Raw genomic sequence first — 8,089 nt, 5'->3', positions numbered from 1 at the left:
CAGTAATACACTTCTTCCTGTAAGACCACACCTACTCCAACAAGGCCACACCTATTAGTGCCACTTCCTTTGGGGGGTGCCATTTTCTTTCAGACTACCACAGACTTATCTTTTTTAATGTAGAAAGAAAGCTATGGATATAGCTCAATAGTAGAGCAGTTGTCTAGCACAGACCAGGCCCAAAATTCAATCTCTCAGTTCTAAAATACAGTATAATACAGTAAAAAAAAAAAAAAGATGGAAAAACAAACAGAATAACAACAAGGAACCCAAAGTTACATACCTTTCGGTGGCTAGAAGTGTCTTCATATACAAGTCTAAGGGAAAGTCAAACTAATCTGTACATGTTTCTCTACTGGATTCCTTTGGATTAATTGCTTACCAGCCTTGTCAGAGCCCATTCTAGTCATAGCTGAGTTTTACAGGTTTTTGTTTGAGCAGTGTCTCATTCTGTAGCCTAGGTTGTCTTCAAACTACTGATCCTCCTGTCTCAGCCTTCCTGTTGCTAGGAATTATAGACCTGTGCTCCCATAACTGTGTAGCTTTTTTGTTTTGTTTTGTTTCCTCACCTTAAAGCGTGTTTATAGTAGAAGGGCCACAGGCTGTGTAAGTGACTTTGTTCCTGTTTAGTGACTATCCTTTTCAGATTTGGTTTTTTAAGCAAGTTCAGTTGCTTAAACAATTGATTTGCTCATCTTGGACATTATAGCCAAGGACATTAGTGGGTAGTCATGTAAGTTTGGGTTGTCAAATGAGTTCTGTGTACCAGATTCCTGCTACAACACAGATGGCTTCTCTTTCCCCACTGAGAGTGATCTGTAGTAGTTAGGAGAAAGGCAGAAGGAAGATTGCCACATAATAATGACATAATAATATCCTGTCATGCAATTTAGTGGTTGAAAATAACAGTAATGTTCAGACAAGAGACATGAGTATACATGTGGCATTTTTCTTGTTCATGAGTCTACATTCTGGGCTTGGAAGCCTTGGACACTGGGCTGAATTCATCTGAAGTCTTGATTATGCTTACTAGTGATCGTGCTCACTGTTGATGCTGTTGATTGGAATGTCTGTAGCCTCTTGTGAATAGGGCTCATCATCCATGCTGGCTAGGCAGCATTGTGGTAGCCAGTATGGCAGAGGAGTGGTGCTGATGCTGTGGTCTGGGTTCAGGGGTCCATGAGAGTTATTGCACCATGTTCTTTTGGTTCAGGCACTTATGAGGTCCATCATTTGAAAGTGAGAGATTGCTGGGGGGATACCCTTAGAGGAATATATCTTAGTCCTCTCTGTTCGAGGGAAGTGCAGTGGCTGAAGGAAGCCTTGTTAGAGGCACCTGGGTGGATAGTTTTCTTTCTTAGTAGAAAGGGCCTGTGAAGGGTTAAGTAAATGGGAAAGGAATCTGTTTTGGATTTTGAAATTCCTTAAATGTATTTTCTGGGTCTACTTTGGATATCAATTATATATTCCAAATTTAGGAATCGATTTTTTTTTCTGCCAAGGGAAAAAACAAAAAGACAAAAGAGAAAAAAATCTCAGACATTGAAAGGGTTCTTCCTCCCACCCTCCACTCCTTTGATAATTAGCTGGTGAAGCTGTTGTGAGGAGATTAGGGGAGGAGTGCTTTGTGTCTCTGACTGCGGAGCTAACTGTTTGCATCCTGCATATTTCCTTGATGCTCCCATTCTTGAGGAGGTGCTAACTTGAACTCTTGAGTGCCCCGCTAATCTGAGGCAGAAAGAAGACAGTGACAAGCCAGAATTTGATTCTCTTAGTTGGGGCTTTATTGCTGTGAAGAGACACCATGATCACAGCAACTCTTATAAAGGAAAGCATTTCCCTGGGGATGGTTTACATTTCAAAGTTTTAGTCCATTATCCACATGGTGGAAAGCATAGTTGCATGTAGGCAGACATGGTGCTAGAGAGGTAGCTGAGAATTGTACATCTGGTTTGGTAAGCAGGAGGAAGAGAGAGTCCCTGAGCCTGGCTTAAGCACTTAAAACCTCAAAGCTATTCCAGTGACACATTTCCAACAACGCCACATCTCCTACTAGTGCCACTCCCTATAAGCCAGCCATAGGGCCATTTTCATTCAAACCAACACAGTGACATTTTTATTATTTTTACTAGAACCCAAAGTCTCTCCTCTCTGGTGGAGAAGGTGATCTTTGCCCTGTATGTGAAGGAAGTTCAGCTGGCTATGATCCTGTATAGGGAAAAGAGTCTCCTCCTCACTCTACCCCTCTTCCCCATTGATCATACTCAATTGTAAAATAGCCAGAACAAGTTTACAGAGTGCAAGGAGTTTCCCATGCTTAATATTTTCCTGCTCTGCGGCTGTCCTTACAGCACTGGTAGACGTGCAGAAGGTGACCTCTTCCACGGTACAAATAGTGGATAGAAATACTTGGGAGGCTAAAGTGCCAAGGGTGTCAATTCCCTGCAGACACATTTTCTTCAGTTTTCCCCTCTCTGTTTTTCATGGGAGATTTATTCAGATACTCTTATCTTCAGCCTTGCCCTACTGATAAGGAATCCTATTTCCCAATTTCTGCTGAACTGGCTTAGACTTCTTTTAAACTGTGCAGCAGTTATAGTTAGCCTTCTCTGCATTTGCATGATCTTTAAGTTGTGTAACCACATGTGGTGGTTTCAGAGGAAGGTGGGAAGTTATATGCAAAGGGGCAGGACAAAGCTAAGAGGATCCTGGCAGGCAGGCTTGAAGGTGGAGAGTGGCCCGTAGTCTTGTACATGCTTGTCTGTGAGTTCTACCACTTTCTGGAAAGCCCTAGTTAGTAACAGCAGATGCCAGAGTTGAATATGTGAAACAACAGATTTTTTTTTAAGATTTATTTATTTATTATGTATACAGTATTCTGTCTGCATGTATGCCTGCAGGCCAGAAGGGGGTACCAGATCTCATTACAGATGGTTGTGAGCCACCATGTGGTTGCTGGGAATTGAACTCAGGACCCTTGGAGCAGCAGGCAGTGCTCTTAACCACTGAACTCTCTAGCCCCCAAAACAACAGAATTTTTAACCCATGTGCTGGGTTACATTTTTGTGGTTGATCTCTGTGGATTACAGAGCAGTAACTTCTAGTGCCATAGGGATCTACCCTTTGGACAGAGCTAGTTTTGGAACTGTTACTGGATTTAGGGCTAGAACCTGTGCTCCTAGAAGCCCTTAGCTAGATTTGGCTATCTGTCTTAGAAGAGCCAAGTTAGCAGGGCATTGGTGGCACATGCCTTTAATCCCAGTACTTGGGAGGCAGAGGCAGGCGGATCTCTGTGAGTTCGAGACCAGCCTGGTCTACAAGAGCTAGTTCCAGGACAGGCTCCAAAGCTACAGAGAAGCCCTATCTCGAAAAACCAAAAAACACAACAAAACAAAACGAAACCCGACAACAACAAAAACAAAAAACCAAACCTCAGTATGGCCACATTGGGCAGAGTGATGGAGATCTAGTCACCCAGGGTCCTAATATGAGTGTGAAAGTTTAAGAAGGCAAGGGATATGAATAATCAAGCAGTCAAGATGTGGTCCAGGTGAAGATGGGTCATTATTGATTCATCATGATCTTGTTTCAAGTCTTTCTTCAAAGGCTTGTGTAAAATCTTTCCTTTTCCTGGTGGTAGGTTCCTGACCTTTGGCTAACAGTGGAATTTAGCTTTTTCCTTCTGCCACTGTGAGATTCCTAGGAGAAATTCTGATTCCCTGATGTATCTTTTTTTAATAGTCTAGATAGGCAGACTGAGTGCATAATATCTTTGAAAATATCCTTGTCGTTACCTGCTCTCTTCCACTGCGCTGTCCAATGGGAGCTGACCTCCCCCCACTCCACTACTCTGAAGACCTTGAAGCCATTTAAGTTTTAATAACTTCAAGTATTTTACATTTTTGTTTGTTTGAGAGAGGGCTCACTGCATAGCCATGGGTGGCTTGGAATTCAAAGAGAGCCTGTTGAGTGCTGGGATTAAAGGCATGTACCACCACACCTGGTAGGATTTTACTTTTATCCTCTTGTAAGGATACTTAAAACCTTGATACTGAGATGAGAAATTCTTCTTTTGGGTTGTATACTGTGTGCTTGCTAGGCCAAATGAGAATGGCAAGAAGATATTTCTACCCATGGCATTCATGTATCTTACATAAAGCAGAATCAATCAACCTTTTTAGTTACCTTTCAGAGCACAGCTCTTTGGTGTGTAGTAGGGTCCTGGGATGAGATTATGTCATCTTCTTACCTCTTCTGCCTGGGCATTATCTATTTGTGGCTTTCTCAGCCTGTCCTGTAGAGAGGATGCGGCTGCTGTGCTGGCTTAGCTTATGATCAAGTCCTTGCTTTGCTTCTTCCCAGCTTTTTAGTATCATCAGAGATAATTGCAGAATCAGGAAACATTTAGTAACCTCCCCACAAGAGCTACTTTATTAGTTGGCTGACAAAATACTCAGGTCATAGGCAGGTTATGATGTGCAAGACTAAGTCATTGAAGAATAACATGTTTGCATTTGAGGGAATGCTGGAACAAATATTAGAATATTCCTGCTGTCACACAAAGAGACACATCAACAAAGCGAAAGTAAGTTTGCAAGGTAATTTTCCTTTTGCAAATTGTACTCAACAATCCAAATCTGGTAAACAAGCACACTGGAATGGGAAATTTACTGAGCTTTCGTCCTAATGCAGGTTGGTGACTGTGTCTTGCTCCATTACGATATGCTGTGATTGACTAATTCATAATCAACACAAAAGGTGAGGGCATGTTAGAACCAAGTTTCAGGACTGTCTGGTGTTGGGTGAGAGTTGGGTGTACAGGCATAAGAAACTTTAGAGTTTCACAGGATGGGGAGAGGTTTATAGCTTTTTGTTAGGCTCTTCATCTTTGATCAAAAAGATCTTTCTTGTAGGAACTACTCTTCTAGATGAGTTTTTGCAGGTGTTGAGTTCTTGCCTCCCATGGTCTGTTGATCAGGCAGTTCATAAAATGTCTTAGTGTATTGTGGACAACAGGACGAGTTGATGCCTTCTAAGTGTGTTGGTTCTGTGACAGCCAACCCTGGAGTGTTAAGGCTGTGTTTTATTAAGGTAAAACAGCTAGGGCAGTGTTCTTTGGAGGCTTAATTGCTGTTGGGCAGGGTACTTTGTGCTTGGAGCTTTCACCACTCAGTTTAAATCCTTTTTTTGGTCTCAGGTGCCCTGTTAGCTGTAGAGCAGCTGTTTTTTTTTGGGGCATACCAATGACTGTTGTTGTTCTTCTTCCCTAGAGTGGTCTGTGTTTTAATAAATAAAGCTTGCCTGATGGCCAGTGCAAAGCAGCCACAGTAATCAGCCGTACAGGACAGGCGTGGCTGCACACACCTTTAATCCCAGCAGCCACACTAGTTAGCCATAGAGGCTGGGCAGTAGTGGTGCATGCCTCTAATCCCAGCACTAGAGAGGAATATAAGGCAGGATCAGACAGGAACTTGCTTTTTTTTCAGTCTGAAGGTTTCTTTTTCAGACTGAAGGCAAGAACTAGTGACTTGGCTGCTTTGCTTTTCTGATCTTCAGGTTGAACCCCAATATCTGTATCTGGGTTTTTCTTATTCGTGGTATACTTCTGTCTGTGAACTTTTAGTTTACAAAGTTAAGCTGGGTGTGAGTGGTGACACTGTAATTCTGGTATTTGGGAGATGCAAGAAATAGAATTGCAAGTATGAGGTCAGCCCTGGGCTACATACCTACCTCAGAAACAAAATACAAAGACAAAATGAAAAAAAAAATCCAAAAAAAAAAATGTGTGCGGTGGCATAAAAATGATTTATTTATTTATTTTTGGTTGGTCTACTTTTTAAAATTTTTTTTCAAGATTTACTTATTCATATATTTTATATATGAGTGCTCTGTTCATGCACACCAGAAGGAATCTGAAATCTGATCCCGTTACAGATGGTTGTGAGTCACCATGTGGTTGCTGGGAATTGAACTCAGGAATGCTGGAAGAGCAGTCGAGTGCTCTTAACCACTGAGCTATTTTTCCAGCCCTAAAAATAATTTAAATACTAGTATTTTCATAGATTTTTTTTTCTTTGAGTGAACTTAATACACTATATCCTAAGCACATCTACTCCTTATTTTTTTTTTTTTTTGAATTTTAGGAATCTTGCAAAGGACAGCATCTCGGTTTCTGTATTTCTCTTCCTTAGACTTTATTTTAGTAAAATAAATGATTAGGTAGCTGGGAGGCTGGCATGTGTGCCTTGGCTTTCCCTGTATGCAGGAAGGTGTCATGTTTGTTAGATGTCAGTGTGCACGATGTGCAGACACAATGAAGTAATGCATGGCAGGCAGTTCAATGCCAGGAATGCTTGGTCAGCTTCCTGGAAAGGTAGCAGTTGAGCCTTTAATAAATTTGAAGTTAATAATATATGGAAAATTTTAGTTTAATGATATATACTAACTAATATAGAAAAATACCTTTTTAAAATCATCTTGACTCTGTTGTGAAATTTAGGTTAGTTGATTATGACATTGTGTTTTATGTTAGACTTGATGAATAGGTACTTGTAACTTTTCTGTCATTCACGAGGGAAGTCCATTCAGTTGAAATGTATATGTATATGCTGTCTTTATTTAAAAACAGTCCCTGGGACCCACATGCTAGAAGGAGAACTGACTCCTTCAAGCTGTTTTCTGATTGCTGAAGACACACATGCATCACATACACAGACACATACAATATATTGAAAGGAAGCAGCTTTTTTTAGGGTTAGGAACATCTCTGGAAGGTCTACCCCCCCCCCCAAAAAAAAAAGAGGTCTGAGTCAGTTCAATTACTCAGTTGGTAAGGGTGCTTGTTCCATGAAACTGACCCAGCGGGCAATGATGGTGCACCCCTTTAATCCCAATATTCAGGAGGCAGAGGTAGGCGGATCTCTGTGAGTTTGAGGCCAGCCTGGTCTGTAAGAGCTAGTTCCAGGACAGCCAAGGCTACACTGAGAAACCCTGTCTCAAAAAAAAAAAAAGGGGGGGGGGAAGGAAACCAATGACCTGAGTTGAAAACCTACTGTAGAGGAAGAACATTTAATCCTGAAAATTATCCTCTGACCTCTGTGTGCCTGACATTGTGTACCTATACTCAAATATGCAACACATGCACCATAATAGTTTAAAAAATGGTTATGAGGTTTACTTATTTATTTTATGCAATGCATGTTTTGTTTCCATGTATGTCTGTATATTATGTGTATATAGTGTACGCAGAAAAGAGAATGCCAGATCCCCTGGGCCAGAGTTCCAGACTGTTGTGAGCACTGGGAACTGAACTCAGGTCTCTGTGGAGTTAAACCTGGCTCTTTAAGAAGAGCAGCCAGTGCTCTTAGCGATTGAGCCACCTCGCCAGCTTCTGATGAACAGTTTTGATAGGGCTTCTCATTTCAAATTTGCCATGTTCTTCTGTGTAATTGGTTCCAGGTTGTAACATCATGCAGGAAACTTTAAAAGTGTATGGGATGTGTTCATCAAGTTCATCAGTGAGATACTGATTTTGTCAAGATTGATTGTGAATTTTTCCATATAGTTAAGGTAATGCCCTTTGATTTTGTTTTTTGTTTTGGTGTTTTCATTGTCCTTAAAAATGCTTTGAGCACTCCGGGTGGTGGTGGTGCATGCTTTAATCCCAGTACTCGGGAGACAGAAGAAGGCAGATCTCTGTGAGTTTGAGGCCAGCTTGGTCTACAAGAGCTAGTTCCAGGACAGGCTCCAAAGCTACAAAGAAACCCTGTCTAGAAAAAAACGAAAGAAAAAATATTGCTTTGTTCAGGTGGTGGTGCTGCACACCTTTTATCCCAGCACTTAGGAGTCAGAGGCAGGTGGATCTTTGAATTTGAGGTCAGCCTAGTCTACAGAGCGAGCTCCAGAGAGATACAAAGAGAAATCCTGTTTGGAAAAAATAAAACAAAAGTATGAGATTATGTGTTTTGGTTTTCTTTTCTCTCTCTCTCTCTCTCTCTCTCTCTCTCTCTCTCTCTCTCTCAAAAAAAGAGAGGGTTTTGCTATTAGCCCAGGTTTTCCTTTAACTCAAAATAAATTTTGCTTTTTTTTT

At 41.2% G+C, this 8,089-nt stretch overlaps 1 protein-coding gene across 6 annotated transcripts in view; it reads left to right on the top strand.

The window, feature by feature from the left end:
- The first annotated feature begins 7,469 nt into the window (after positions 1-7,469).
- Positions 7,470-8,089, top strand: part of Ehmt1 (euchromatic histone lysine methyltransferase 1) — a 105,275-nt gene continuing 104,655 nt past the window's right edge. For 2 of the 6 annotated variants that reach the window (XM_050139892.1, XM_050139895.1), the window contains exon 1: positions 7,480-7,569. The gene's annotated coding sequence lies outside the window, so the exon portion shown is untranslated. Of the gene's footprint in view, positions 7,570-8,089 lie in introns of all 6 variants that reach the window. The other 4 variants (XM_050139899.1, XM_050139896.1, XM_050139897.1 and 1 more) reach the window with 4 other exon arrangements.

This window comes from Alexandromys fortis, unplaced genomic scaffold (assembly GCF_014885135.2).
Source record: "Alexandromys fortis isolate MF-2015 unplaced genomic scaffold, M_Fortis_MF-2015_v1.1 scaffold_33, whole genome shotgun sequence".
Taxonomy (NCBI): Eukaryota; Metazoa; Chordata; class Mammalia; order Rodentia; family Cricetidae; genus Alexandromys; species Alexandromys fortis.
The sequence above is the reverse complement of the archived record's forward strand: the minus strand, read 5'-3'. Positions and strand labels throughout refer to the sequence as shown.